Source organism: Ranitomeya variabilis, chromosome 3, assembly GCF_051348905.1.
Source record: "Ranitomeya variabilis isolate aRanVar5 chromosome 3, aRanVar5.hap1, whole genome shotgun sequence".
NCBI lineage: Eukaryota > Metazoa > Chordata > Amphibia > Anura > Dendrobatidae > Ranitomeya > Ranitomeya variabilis.
In genome coordinates, this window is record NC_135234.1 from 75495708 (window position 1) to 75512279 (window position 16572).

The following is a 16572-nucleotide window of genomic DNA, read 5'->3' on the forward strand; positions in this document are numbered from 1 at the left end:
CCTCAGCAGTGCCACAGACTGATCGCCTCCATGCCACGCTGCATTGATGCAGTAATTGATGCAGAAGGAGCCCGACCAAGTACTGAGTGCATTTATTGAACATACATTTCAGTAGGCCAATATTTTGGATTTGAAAATCATTTTTTCAAGCTGGTGTTATAAAGTATTCTAATCTACTGAGATAATGACTTTTGGATTTTCACTGGCTGTAAGTCATAATCATCAACATTAATAGAAATAAACACGTGAAGTTGATCACACTGTTTGTAATGACTATTTTTCTATATTTCACTTTTTCTGTTGAAGAACTGAAATAAAATCACTTTTTGATGATATTCTAATTTTGTAACAAACACCTGTATATACGAAGCTTATATTGTAATTATACATTAAGAATCAAAAATATTAAAACCCGCGTACATGCATTGTTTGCAAAGGAAGAATTCCAGCACTAGCATACATTGGACGAAGATGACGTGCCTGGATACCAGAACCGTAGAGATCAGAAGATGAACTTTCTGCCATAGTACATTGCCTCTATTGTAATATAATATTGTTTTTTTCTATTGAAACTTGCAAATGAAACTATTCTTACAAGAATTTAATGTGGCATAAACAAATGTTGTAGATATTTGGGGTGAAATGCTGTATTTCTAATAAAAGCAAACAAATCTGGATTCCTAAATACGTATACTTTTCAGAGTAAAGAGAAGAGTTATGGTGCCATAAAGTCAACAAACTCATCCGGCTCTGGTGACGATACTGTCGTGTGTGTCTCATGTTCCAGAATATTTACAATAAAGACATCATTGAGGCCATAGTTATAATGAAATGAAGACTTGCTTAATTTTAATATATCATTAAAAAGGTTGATGATTTATTAATCTTATTCTCTGGTTTATGAAGTGTGCCATTTGTATGGGGCTATGGCCGTGAATGCGCAACACCACTTCATTCATTGTCTATGATATTGCCAGAGCTTACTTGGCATTATATCCTACCATATACAGGGGAATGGCTGAAAAACTGCAAATGGTGATTTTGTGATGATAAACATGCTGAACCAAAACAAAAATTACCGTAAGTGAAAAGTTAAAGGCTAGAGACACATAAATGACTTTTGAATAAGTTAGCAGACTGATCATATTTGTTAATAACATTGCACTTTCAGTCCCCAATCTGTTTTCCTTCATTCATTTTCAGGCTCCTTGATCTCCAGTTTGCAGCCTGATCAAGGGTTCAGATTTTCGTTTTTGGAGAGTGTCCCTGCCAGTAATATAGGCTGTATGTGTGTTATGAGTGTTTCCATGATGCTGCTGGCTATATTTGTGCTCGGATTTTCTTTCTGTGCTTTACACTTTTTCTACAGTCTATTTTCACCCTCTCCACTCTGTAGATATCTCAGTTCACCCGTCTCCCTGCTCCTAAGGGTACCGTTACACTAAACGATTTACCAACGATCACGACCAGCGATACGACCTGGCCGTGATCGTTGGTAAGTCGTTGTGTGGTCGCTGGGAAGCTGTCACACAGACAGCTCTCAAGCGACAAACGATGCCGAGGTCCCCGGGTAACCAGGGTAAACATCGGGTTACTAAGCGCAGGGCCGCGCTTAGTAACCCGATGTTTACCCTGGTTACCATTGTAAATGTAAAAAAAAACAAACAGTACATACTCACATTCCGGTGTCCGTCAGGTCCCTCGCCGTCTGCTTCCCGCACTGACTGTGTCAGTGCCGGTCGTAAAGCACAGCACAGCGGTGACGTCACTGCTGTGCTCTGCTTTTACTTTACGGCCGGCACTCACAGTCAGTGTGGGAAGCGGACGGCGAGGGACCTGACGGACACCGGAATGTGAGTATGTACTGTTTTTTTTTTTTTACATTTACAATGGTAACCGGGGTAAACATCGGGTTACTAAGCGCGGCCCTGCGCTTAGTAACCCGATGTTTACCCTGGTTACAAGCAAACGCATCGCTGGATCGGTGTCACACACACCGATCCAGCGATGACAGCGGGAGATCCAGCGACGAAATAAAGTTCCAACCGATCTGCTATGACGTACGATTCTCAGCAGGGTCCCTGATCGCTGCTGCGTGTCAGACACTGCGAGATCGTATGGATATCGCTGGAACGTCACGGATCGTACAGTCGTAGCGATCAAAGTGCAGTGTGAGACGGTACCTTAAATCTTACATTGAGACAAAGGAGGGGGAAATCAGAGACACATTAAAACTGAGCATAAATTTTGATGGATTGGTAGCATTTGTGCAAAGCACTCCGCTATATAGAAAAAAAAATTACAGACACTATGTAGCAAGAAAATAATATAACATTTTTATTTAAAACTATTTGGAAAGTTGCTACTCAAGACTACTTAGAAACTTTACATTTATGAAGCACGTATACAAATGATAAAAGTCTATACAAAGGTGTTTATAACTTTAAAGCCTGTTACAAAACTGCATTTTATTCAACAGGTCAATAACAAGGCTCATAGCAACTTTTGGCTTGACGATGGGGATGGCAAAACCAAAGATTGCACAACCTATAGTTTAAAAAAAATCACACTTAGCTTGCATTGATTATCATACATTAGTCAGAAAAAAGTCGAAATATTAAATTAAATCATGTTTCCACCCATACTATTAGTTGCGTTGAAAAAACAAAAGTTTTTGAAAGTGACAAACATTGACCCTCACATCTCATATTTCTGACATAAACCACTTAAAGGGGTATTCTCAATCTGTCTCTTGAGCAGCCCAGAGCTATGCAATCTCCTTACAGTTTCTGTACTTCCTAGTTTCAAGAAGGGTGCGTGCTCCTTCTGAGTAACAGCTTTGTTGAACAGTAATACTGTATTATAAGTAGAACTAGAAAGCTCAGCACATCTTCTATAACACATTCAGCTATCAGTGGTTTGTTCTAAAGTGTATACAGCTATCACTGCATTTACACACAGAGATAGCAGGGCATATGAACAAGCACACCACTCCTGACAGGGAGAGCCGAGAGCCAAGATTAGGAGACCTGCTGTGAAAGCTGTTGTTGGGGATTTATAACTGTATTTGTTCTGAAGATGACATGGAAGTGGAGGGAGGTAAGTAAATAACTGAAATCAATGGACTGGAGAGAGTTGACTGGTATGTTAAGAGTCAAACTCTTTCCTTCACTGTAACTATTGCACACTCTTGGCCAGCCACTAGAGGTCGGGCTCCATGAAACGAGCTATATACCGTATTTTTTGGACTATAAGATGCACTGGACCATAAGATGCACCCCAAATTTTGAGAATGAAAATAGGGGAAAAAATGTGTCAAATGGGGGTCCATCTTACAGTCCGAATTCAGCTTACCAGGGTGGGGTTTTGGCAGTGGTGGAGGAGTAGTCACAGAGGTTGTTCGCTGGTCCATGCTGGTGCGGTGGCCTCTGGGAAATCCCATTCCAGGCTGGTGCGGTGGTGCTGCTGCTCTGTGGGGCTCCAGTGGCCTGGGGCTGCGGTGCTCTGTGGGACTGCGGGGCTCTGTGGGGCTGCGGTGCTCTATGGGGTGGTGGGGCTCTGTGGGGCTGCGGTGCTCTGTGGGGCTGCGGGGCTCTTTGGGTCTGTGGGGTTGCAGGGCTCTGTGGGGTGGCGGTGCACTAAATAGATTTAATGAGGAAGTGCAATCGCAGCCCGGGGTCCACCGTGCAGAGATGTAAAACTGCAGCTAATGTGAACAATGGCAGAGAATGCAGTAAGTGATTGCTAGCTCGCACAGAGTTTCACGTGGCTCAGTGAGCAGCACAAGAGGTAGTGTCACTCGCACCCAGTAACGAAGCTGATTCTCTGCAAAAGAACTGTGTCGATAGCACACAGAAACTAAGCAGATGCTCAGCAATAGAGCTGTGTCCCTCACACACAGCAACGAAAGATATGACGCTAGACACGATCCCTGTTAACTTCACAGAGGATCAAAGCCCACTAACGGAGCAAATAGCAACAGTGGTCAGACAGTCAGCAACAGCAGTCAAACATCTCTCTGGAGGTGCTGGAATTCTAGTGGCATTACGCCAGCCCTGAATCCACACGAACAAACTCATATCAGGAGGTGCTGGAATTCTAACAGCTAGCAGCCGACCGTGAGCACATGCTGACACAGACCACACCATTGCAAAGTACATTCACATATGAAATTAGATTGATACTAGCACATCGGTGTGCGCCTATGAGAACTTTTTATACGTACAGCTCAAGTCCAGTTGGACTGGACCTTGCCTGTGGACCAATCCAGAGCTGCCACATCACCAGAGCAGCTGACGACGGACCACCAATGAGACGTTGCCACATCACGAGCATGCTCAGTAGGGTGATCTCTTGACTTAGTCTCCAGAGTGTTCACTCGTTGCTGACTACTGCTGGTTACCATAGGCTTGGCTGAAGAGCCAGCAGTAACCAGACAAATAGCACAAGTCTGAGCAAGACGCTGGGACCGATGTCTATGCTCAGCAGCACCCGCAGCTGTCAAAGCAGAATGGAAGACTGCAGATGCAGGCAAGGCTTGGGATCTACCCCATGCAGTGGGAGAATCCCAACACCTAACATGGGATATGTGAACTTTTGATCAGGGTGATTTGAATGTTTTTGGTTGTCTTTATGATTTAAGGAGAGAAAACACAGTAGTTTGACAATAAATGGATTCACCCAACCACTAACCAGGAGTGCAGAAAAAGTTTTGGTGTTATCATTCAAATTCTTTGAAAAAAGGCCAAGAAAGCAAAAATTCTGCCTGGGTATGTAAACTTTGGAGCACAACTGTATAATGGGTGATATAAGTATTGAACATGTCACCAATTTTCTCAGAAAGTATATCTTGAAAAGTGCTATTGACATGAAATTCTCACCTGATTTTGTAAAAATAACCCATGCAATCCACACAGGTAAAGAAATAAAAGCACAGATGTCCATAAATTAAATTATATGTAATAATAAGAAATTACACAGGGAAAAACTATTGAACATGAACACGCTTGCTGAAATTTAATTATTAGTGATGAGCGAATCACCAGCCAGCATAAATACATGTGGGGATTGCCTGGTTGCTAGGGAATCCCCACATGTACTTATGCTGGCTAACAGATGTAAATCATTCAGCTGTGGCAAGAAAAACTAAATCTCCAAGCACTAAAAATACTCGGAGGACCCCTAAGCGTGCTCGAGAAATCTCGAGTAACGAGTATATTCGCTCATCGCTATTATCCCTTCATGACTTTTGACGTATATTTATGTCATAGATCGTGTCCCTGACTTTGTGAGCCAACATCTTTTCCCAACATCTGATGGCTAATTTTATCAACCATCATGTATCTTTTACAGCCTCAGGTGCAGGGTAGCTTTGTCCACAGCTGTTAACCTGTTAAATTCTGCTATCAATTTCTTTCTGACGGTGGAATTTGACGCTTGCCGACAGGGGCGTGTTTCATTCCACACTCCCATCATTGCGCCTGTGACATGATTGCGTGCGCCAATGCTTTGTAATGACAGCCAGGGGACTTGCTGATGACCCCCATGCCTGTCATTATGATACTCCTGTGAACGATCTCATAGGAGATTGTGGTTTTTGCTATAAATAGCAGTGCTCAAGCACTTCTATGCATAATAGAAAAAAATGGAGTCCGGCTCAACAAGACTGGATGTTTCTTTTCTTTTTCTTTTTCAAAAGAAAATATGGTGCATACAAAAGAAAAATGTACATGGTCGACATGGTCCAGTCATGTCAACCATGTAAATGCACCAAACTTAAAGCAGCCACGCCCACAAGAAGATGATGGCGAAGAAAGGCGAATTTTGTCTAAGGAGGTAGATGATGAGACACAGTTGCTAATAAGTCAGGTTGTTTAGTCACCAAGTCAGGAGGACCAGGGTGTGGCGGTGGAAGGCGAGGTGGTGGATGACAAAGTCAATGACCCAACCTGAGAAGCTGTCATGCAGAGGGAGGCCAGCAGTGCTGAGGGGGAGGGATTGGCAGTATTGACAGGGGCAGGAGGAGGCAGTAGGGTGACAGAGTGAGAAGGTGTGCAACTGTTCCGCAGAGCACTGACACCCACGAATGTCTCCATCAAAGAGTTAGGTGTTCTCAGTCTGGGACTTTATTAAAGAGAGTTCTGAGAAAAAAAATTGTCATTTTCATCCTGTGCCATGCCAAGATAAGCAGGGGTCTGACAACTTAAAGCCTAACCACCATCAGCATTACCAGGCACATGTCATCTAAGCACCCATCTCGGTGGGCCAAACGCTATCCTTGACACTGGCGCAGATCCCTCCCGCCCTGCATCTGTCCTTGCACATTCTGAGGCACCATCATCAGGCACTGACAAAAACTTGTCCCAACACAGAGTCCAACTGTCCCTACCCCAAGCCTTGGAAGTAAAAGAAAAGTTCCCATCCACCCACCAACAGGCCCAAGCGCTAAACAGGCAGATTTCCAGGCTGCTTGTCATGTATATGTTGCCATTTAGGCTTGTATACATGGAGGATGTCCTCTAGCTGATGGTGGCAGCCATCCCTTGATACTCCATCTCAAGCTGCCACTTTTTGTCCCGGTGTGATGTCTCCACCTTGTACCAGCATATCTCCAGGAACACCACCTGTACCTTACCAACGCAGTTACAGGGATTGCAAACTTAACAACAAACATGTGGTCAAGTGCTTGTGGCCAGGAAGTCTACATTTCCCTGATGGCACACTGGGTAAACACTGTGGAGGCCGGTGCTGTGTCCCACCTTGGCACGACACATGTGCTGTCGACATCAAGGATTGCTGGCCCTCCTTCGATCAGGGTTTCCCTCAACTGCTACAGCAAATTCTGCACCCTCTCCTGCTCTTCTTCATCCTCCATCTACGGTTTGCTCTCTCAGAGCACATGGTCTACATCAGCCGGAAGCTGGAAGCTCTGCAGCACTGCCTTATCAAAGCGGCAACAGGCTCTGCTAAAGCTAATTTGTCTAGAAGACAAACCACACATCACAGCAGAGTTATGGAAAGGAGTAACAGGCCAATCTGATCTGTAGCTCTCGCTGCTGAACCTCCAACTATGCATGGTTGTGTGTGATAATAGCCATAACCTGGTAGTGGCCGTGAAGCTTGGCAAGCTCCCACATATACCATGCTTGGCCCACGTGCTCAATTTGGTGGTTCAGCAGTTTCTGAAAACCAACCCAGATCTCCCAGAGCTTCTGTTCAAGGTATGCTACATCAGTGCCCATTTCCTCAAGTCGGCTACTGCTTACACCACTCTGGCAGTGCTGCAGAAGCGCATGCAAGTGCCAGCTCACCGACTGTTGTGCGACACACTGGAACTCCACATTGCACATGCTGCTATAGCTTTGTGAGCAGCAGAGGCCAGTTGTCAAATACCAGCTCCAACACACTCGTCATTATTCTGGGCAGCCTCCGCCCATATCAACTGAAGAGTGGGCATGGATGTTTGACATTTGTGCAGTTCTCCAATAATTTGAGGACTCCACCAAGAAGGTGAGCGGTGATGATGCCATAATGAGTGCAATGATCCCGCTTCTGTGCCTACTTAAACAGGTGCTAACCACAATTAAAGCTGGAGCTTTGCATGTATACAAGGTGGAGATGGAGGAAGACATGAGAAAGGTAGATACTACCCAGCCAAGTCTCATCTCATCTTCTCAGCATGTATTGAGTAAAAATAAGGAGGTGGACACTGATGATGAGGAGGAACAGGAGCTTGTTGCTAGCGCAACAGAGGCTAGTACCCACACAAAGTTTGTCCCATCTCGTGGTTGGGCTGAGGAAGGGACTGATGAAGAAGAGATGGAGAAGGAGGAGATGGAGAGTAGTCATCATAGTGGAGACAGGGAAGTATTGGCTGTAGAGAGCTTGCCACATATGGCCTACTCTATGTACCGCTGCCTTTCCCATGACCCCCGCATTACATTCATCTAGGCCAAAAAAGAGCACTGGTTGTTCACAATGCTAGACCCACTCTACAAGGAGAACCTTGCATCTCTCCTTCCTGAGGCAGCGAGTTCTACTAAAATGGTCCTATACCAAAAGGCCATTGTGGAAAATATGTGGAAAAAATTCCCATCTGACAACACTAGCAGTGGGGGGCAAGCTTCCTTACCCAATCAAGGAGGAGAGTGAGACACACACCAGGGACAGCAGAGGTACACTGTCAAAGGCTTGGGTCAATTTCATGACACGTCCCAGCATCCAAACCCTAATGATCAGGTATTTTTGACACGGAGGGAAACATTTTTAAAGGTGGTCAAGCAATATCTGGCTGACAAAACCAACACAGTCCCTAAGGGTATGTGCACACATTGTGGATTTTGCTGCAGCAATTTTGAAGCTGCGGATTCGCAGCTGTTTTCCATGAGTTTACAGTACCATGTAAACCTATGGAAAACAAAATCCGCAGTACAGATGCTGCAGAAAAAAATGCATTGAAACGCTGCATTGTTTATTCCGCAGCATGTTCATTCTTTGTGCGGATTTCACAGCGGTTTACACCTGCTCCATAATAGGAATCCACAGGTGTAAAACTGCAAGTGGAATCTGCAGAAAAAACGCACAAAATCCGTGGTAAATCTGCAGGTAAAACGCAGTGCTTTTTTACCTCAAAACAGGTGCGGGAAAATCTGCAGAGCTTCCAACTACGTGTGCACATACCCTTATTCCTCTGTGACCTTCAACTATTGTATATTAAAGCTGGACACCTAGCATGAGCTGTTCCTCTATGCCTTGAATGTGTTGTGCTGCCCTGCAGCTAGCGAATTGTATGAGTGGGTTTCTAGTGCCGCCAAAGGGGTCATAACAGACAGGTGTTTATGGATTTAAACATAATTTGCTGATAAAAATGAACAAAGCCTGGATTAGCCTGACTTTTTCACACCACCAGATGACAGCAGCACATAAAGTGTTTTTAAGCTTCAATATTTGAATGAGGCACACCAGTTTTTGCCTTCAAGGGTCTATGGATGATCCTGCTTCTAATTTTTGGCAGAGTTTGCCCTTGCAGTGCATAGTCTTTATAAGTCTAGGAGTACCACTACATGACAGGGTATATCTCCCTCTTCCTTCTAGTTTTTGGCAATTCTTGTTTCCTTCATAAATTACACTGACATTTCCAATTTTTTAATGCAAAATTTATAAAAATGTATTAAAAATTAATTAAAAAAATTAAAAACTAATTTTTGCTTACTTAAATTATTATTTTTTAATGTCCTTTTTCAGATGTAGTTGGATACAGTGCTTGTCATAGCTGCATCAGTTTGTGTCTGTGTGGGAAGCCACAATGGAACTCCTCGTCTTCCTCCTCCTCCACCTCATCTAATGAGCTACTCAGCTGCGTACCCCTGATTTCACACCAAGTGGGATCTACAAGTTCATCATCATCCTCTCTGTTCTCACACTCCTCACCCTGAGTCACCCTCCCCCTTTTCCTGCACTGACACGACAGTACATTTTGCATGCGCCTCTGGTGTCTGAGTCTCATCAGGATAACCTCCACCCCAAATGGTTAACGTCTGATGATTAGGGTCTGGATTCTGCTCGTACCCTACTTCGTTCGGCCCTAGATCCTTGAAAGCATTTTTGGCATCAGTACAGATGCTTTCCTCTTCTGGATTCTGTGAATCTTTGGTGCAGACCTCTGATGCCCATGGAATAGAATGTGTGAACAGCTCTGCAGAATGGCCCATCTGTGGTTCCCCACAGTCAGTTGGGCATTTGGAAATTTGTGACGGAGGGGGAAACAAAGGTAATTGGGGTGCCACCACTGAGGGTTGTATTGAGTGTAAGGTTCAGGTGGAGGAAGAAGAGGAGAGGCCACTTGATGCAGCACTTGCCATCAACTGGAGCAAATGCTCTTTCTGAGCCTCATATACAAGGCATACCACTGTGTGGCTGCCAAAGAAAGGGGGTCAAGTAGCCAGTCCAGTAACAGATGCTGTCAATGGTCTTTGGAAAGGACAAGATGGTGTTTATTCAGGTAAGCTTTCATTAACATTAAAGTGCACCTGTCACCAGGTTTGGCAGATGTAAGGTACGGCGACCACCTTTCAGGGCTTATCTACAGCATTCTATAATGATGTAGATAAGCACCAATCCCATCTTCTTATGATTGCCACCCTCCTGCTTGCTTCATGGCTCCCCAGCATCGTGCTCCTGCACAGGCATACTTATCTGCCCTTTTGGGAGGCGCCGGACATGGACATGCGACTCCCATAGGACTGGACCGCCCCTCAGGTGAGTATAATAAAAGTTATTTTTCTTATCTTTCAGGTTGGATCAGGGCTTATCTACAACATTATAGAATGCTGTAGATAAGCCCTGAAAGGCGGTGGCCGTATCTTATATTTGCCAAACCTGGTGACAGGTTCGCTTTAACACCTAACCCACATACAAGTCAAACACCAATCGCATTCCCCCTTACACCACAACCTCGCTGTTGGGGTGATCGGGGTCCTTACAGGAGTTGGAAACCAACAAATGGGTAACTATTACCATTATTCTTGATATGGAAAGAGGCCGGTGTATTTAATGTAAGCAGAGTAGCAAGGGGGGCGGTCTATGGAATGTGCATTGAATGAGCATTGAGCTGTAATATCACATAGCCTGCTATGAGAGAAAACCACACTGAGTTGCTACCATTTATTTGTTCAATGTAATAGCCTGTCTTATTTTGGTTATCCCCTGTGGACCTTCGGTCAGTTATACTCACCTGGGTAGTTCACATAATATATATTTGATGTACAATATCCATTTTTATCATGTAACAATCTTTTGATGTAATAAATGTTAAATTTAGTAAACTCTTGGTTCTCCTCTTCATATAATTTGCGTATGAGTGATTCTAAATAGTTGGATATTTTCCATTCACTGGTATTTTTCTAATGATGTGCTCCTGCACAGGCATACTTATCTGCCCTGTTGGGAGGCGCCGGACATGGACATGCGACTCCCATAGGACTGGACCGCCCCTCGGGTGAGTATAATAAAAGTTATTTTTCTTATCTTTCAGGTTGGATCAGGGCTTATCTACAACATTATAGAATGCTGTAGATAAGCCCTGAAAGGCGGTGGCCGTATCTTATATTTGCCAAACCTGGTGACAGGTTCGCTTTAACACCTAGCCCACATACAAGTCAAACACCAATCGCATTCCCCCTTACACCACAACCTCGCTTTTTCCCACTTATGTTGTATGTACTCTTCCCCTCTTTTAACCTGCTGTTTTACAACTATAGTCCCACATCTGTCAGTCACCTGTCACTAAATGAACAATCACAATTTATTTTCTTTGTGAGTGTGCCTGAACAACACTCTTATACACAATAATTTTGATGTGCAAATGGAGCCTCCTGATTCCTCACTGGAGCACAGTTTTATCCCAAACGATTTGGAACAGCAAATAGGACCTCCTAGCTGAACCCCTATAATAAGCCTAAAATTTTTTAAGTGGAAATCTAGTCTTCTGATTTCTCGCTGAAACAGTTTTAACACAAATGATTTAAATTAGCAAATTGGGCCTCCTGGGTGCACCCCAATATTAGGCCTAATGATTTTTAAGTGGAAATCTGGCCTTCTGATTTCTCACTGAAACACAGTTTTAACACAAACTATTTGTATTAGCAAATTGGGCCTCCTGGGTGCAATATTAGGCCTCACAATTTTTAAGTGGAAATCTGGCCTTCAGATTTCTCACTGAAACACAATTTTATCACAAACAATTGTAATTAGCGAATGGAGCCTCCTGAGACTGCAACACAGTTTTTGCACAATCTAGTTAGATACTGGAAGATCGATTTCACACAAAACCGGATCCAATCTAGCTAACTGACAAGTTCACTCGCAGCACTATCAGAAGCGGCTTCTCTGCACTGTGGCACTGAGAAAATGGAGCCAGCAAAAAAAAAAAGATGTCCGCTTAAAATATGGCCAGGGACATGTGACCCTAACCATGACGTACAAAGCCATCCACAACCTATCTCCTCCATACATCTGTGACCTCGTCTCCCGGTACTTACCTACACGCAACCTCCGATCCTCACAAGATCTCCTTCTCTACTCCCCTCTTATCTCCTCTTCCCACAGTCGTATACAAGATTTCTCTCGCGCATCACCCCTACTCTGGAACCCTCTACCACAACACATCAGACTCTCGCCCACCATCGAAATCTTCAAAAAGAACCTGAAGACCCACCTCTTCCGACAAGCCTACAACCTGCAGTAACCACCGATCAACCAAACCGCTGCATGACCAGCTCTATCCTCACTTATTGTATTCTCACCCATCCCTTGTAGATTGTGAGCCTTCGCGGCAGGGTCCTCACTCCTCCTGTACCAGTTATGACTTGTATTGTTTAAGATTATTGTACTTGTTTTTATTATGTATACCCCTCCTCACTAGGGTTGAGCGACTTTTCATTTTTTGAGATCGAGTCGGGTTTCACGAAACCCGACTTTCTCAAAAGTCGGGTCGAGTGAAATCGGCCAATCTTATTGAAAAGTTGGGGTCGGGGATCGGCCAAAACACGAAACCCAATGCAAGTCAATGGGGAAGCATACTTTTTTAATATTTGCTTCAGCGCGATAATGTTGAAAAGCCGGTAATTCAATTGCCGGCTTTTCATTTCTCCTGCCTAAACCCGACATGATATGAAACATGGTTTACATACAGTAAACCATGTCATATCCCCCTTTTTTTTGCATATTCCACACTACTAATGTTAGTAGTGTGTATGTGCAAAATTTTGGCGCTATAGCTATTAAATTTAAGGGTTAAATCGCGGAAAAAATTGGCGTGGGCTCCCGCGCAATTTTCTCCGCCAGAGTGGTAAAGCCAGTGACTGAGGGCAGATATTAATAGCCTAGAGAGGGTCCATGGTTATTGCCCACCCTGGCTACAAACATCTGCCCCCAGCCACCCCAGAAAAGGCACATCTGGAAGATGCGCCTATTCTGGCACTTGGCCACTCTCTTCCCACTCCCCTGTAGCGGTGGGATATGGGGTAATGAAGGGTTAATGCCACCTTGCTATTGTAAGGTGACATTAAGCCAGATTAATAATGGAGAGGTGTCAATTATGACACCTATCCATTATTAATCCAATTGTATGAAAGGGTTAAAAAAACACAAACACATGATTAAAAAGTATTTTAATGAAATAAACACACAGGTTGTTTTAATATTTTATTGCTCTCTCAATCCAGCTGAAGACCCTCCCTTGGAAAAATAATAAACAACAATATACATACCTTCTGATGAACTGTCACGTCCCACGAGGTAAATCCATCTGAAGGGGTTAAAATATTTTACAGGCAGGAGCCCTGCTAATGCAGCTGTGCTCGTGCCTGTAAACCCCGGAGAATGAAGGAGATGTAGGTCAATGACCTATAGTTACCTTCATTCGCGGTGATTCGCCCTCTACTGGATGTCCTCGTGAACTGCAGCCTGGGAACTTTTTCCCACGCTCGACGTCATATGAGGACATCCAGTAGAGGGCGCATCACCGCAACTGAAGGTAACAGAGGGTATGTATATTGTTGGTTTATTATTTTTCCAAGCGAGGGTCTTCAGCTGGATTGAGAGAGCAATAAAATATTAAAACAACCTGTGTGTTTATTTCATTAAAATATTTTTTAATCATGTGTGTGTGTTTTATTAACCATTTCATACAATTGGATTAATAATGGATAGGTGTCATAATTGACGCCTCTCCATTATTAATCTGGCTTAATGTCACCTTACAATAGCAAGGTGGCATTAACTCTTCATTCTTTCTGGGAGGCTGGTGGTGCCAAATTTGATTCCTGATTGCACCACAAAATCAGGAATCAGTAGCTCATTATCTTTAGCAGGTGGTGTCCGTATAGGGTCTGAAACAGTGGGTGCTGGTTCAGTTTCTGTCCTGGGGCGTATAGGTGGCGGTTCAGTATTACTGGAGGAAGAGGGTGAGGAGGAAAAATAAAAGAAGGTGGTATCCTCTCCCTAATTGTCAGTGTCGGAGGCAAGGAAAGCGTATACCTCCTCCGCTGAATACCAGGTTTGGGATGAGTGGGACTTTTTTTTACGTATGTGATGTTTGTGTGAGTACCAAATTTTATTTGTGAGTGTGTACATGCTTGGTGTAAAATTGTATATTTTTTCTAAAGGAAAAAGAAAAAAGCAGCAACCGGAGGTCTTTCACTGATGTGCGTCAGTGATCAACATTTAATCATGGCACCATGATTAAGGCTTCTAGCTGTTATGTAACTTAGATTTTCATGGTGATCAGTGCATTTATTATTTTTTTAAATCTATAAATAAAGATGGCTTTTCACTTTTTTAACTGAATTAGTCATCAATGGAGAACAACCTTCTTTTCCTTTGTATATGTGCGCTCCGATTGGTGCGATTAATGTCATCATCGATCACATCAATCAGAGTTGGCCCTGGTGATCCTAACATAGCCAGGAGCCAGTCTATGATTAGTGCTCTTACAGCACCGATCGTAAGCTGGACATCAGTGTTTCAGACATTCTTATTGCATGGAAGACTGAGAAACGCTGCATTTGGCTGGTCAGGATGCAGTCGCGATGCCGCATTAAAAATATGACGTATCCATATTTCCAAAGTTGGTATGTACCAGGCGACCTGGACGTATGGCTATGTCTAAGGTCGGAAAGGGGTAATACCACTAATATCTGTTGCAAACAATCACTTTCACACTTCTAAAATTATATTTGTGTTAAAGAGCTTGAAAGGGGTGGGACGCAATCTAGAAGACCACAGAGTGAGCTAATATAGAGGGAATGGAGTATAGGCCCAAAATAGGTAAATTTCTTTTCAGAAAACCTCAGTAACGATTTAATAAAGGGGTGCTCCAATGTGATAATGTTATATTAGATCAATAAGACATGCCATAACATTATAATGAGTGGGGAACCATTAGCTAGAGCTCTGTAGATTTCCTTTGCTCGTAGCAATGTATTTGGCATGCAGCAGATGTTTAAAGTATTGTCTGGGCAAAAATAAGATCTATTTTATAGATGACAATGGTAACTGTAAAAAAAAAAAGGGGGAATGGTGCCTCACCGTGCATTATATGGTAGATAGCCTCTGATACTGCAGTCAGGATCCAGATTCCGTTTGACCATCGGATAAGTTAGGAAAGAAAATTGGATGAGCAAACTGAATTTTAATTAAAAAATTCTTAATTTCATTCTTTTAAAAAAATTAGTCCAGACAGATGATAAAATCATGTAGCATTCTTACGCATTTCTGGCCGTAGCCCTTAGTCGTAGAGTAATGGTAACTGTATTGCAATAATATTGCAGACTTAGGCTACGTTCACATTTGCGGTCCGCGCCGCAGCGTCGGGCGCCGCAGCGGTGCCGCATGCGTCATGCGCCCCTATATTTAACATGGGGGCGCATGGACATGCGGTGCACTTGCGTTTTGCGTCGCATGCGTCACTGAGGCGCACGCGTCCGGGCGCAGAGGACGCAGCAAGTTGCATTTTTGCTGTGTCCAAAATCAATAGAAAAAAGGACGCATGCGGCGCAAAACGCAGCGTTGTGCATGCGTTTTGCCGCGTTTTTGTTTGCGATGTGCGCTGCGGCACCGACGCTGCGGCGCACAACGCAAATGTGAACGTAGCCTTAGACTGACTAAGTAGGCAGAAAAATTATGCAAAGGATTAAAAAGCATCAGCGACATACAAGTAGTAACTGATTACAATTTACACACTGGTGAAATGGTGAAAATTAATGATTCAAACGTAGTAATTAGTGTTGAGCGATACTTTCCGATATCGGAAAGTATCGGTATCGGAAAGTATCGTCCGATACCGTCACAGTATCGGAATCCAATCCGATACCGATACCCGATCCCAATGCAAGTCAATGGGACGAAAATATCGGAATTAAAATAAACCCTTTCTTTCCTTGTAGGTTAATTCTACATGAAGGAAAACAACTAAGAATAATGTAGGATGTATTGGGGGAGGTGGCGGAGACATTAAAGGCACAGGGGTTTATCCCAATCAAATAGAATAGCAGTATTTTTAATTTTTTTATGACGTTCGGCGTTAGAAAGAATTTGACTATGTTAATTTTTTATTTATTTTGTCAGATATTGATGTTTCACTACTTCCACGCCCTTCACCCTATTTTTTATTTCTCCCACACTTTCTTCTTCATTATCCTCATCATCAGCTTCTGTGACATCAACTTCTTCACCTTATTCATCTTCTTCTTTTCTACGTATATATATATTTTTTTTTTTACATTGTTCATATTCTTTTTATTTAACTATTATCTTTTTTATATTCAACTTCTTCATCATATTCTTATTTGTGACAGGCATTCCCGTAGTTGTTATCTATAAAAGTTTGAAGATTACACCTTCCGTTCTGCCTGTCACAAAAGAGGTACATTTGTCCGCGTTCAGTTTGGCCTGCAGCATCAGGCTTTATCCAGGGGCACCACGAGGAGGAACGGACTCACCCCCATACACTGCTTAGTCTTCTTCTGCTTATAATTTAGATAATATCTTTTGCTCTGATATTTAGTCTTATGC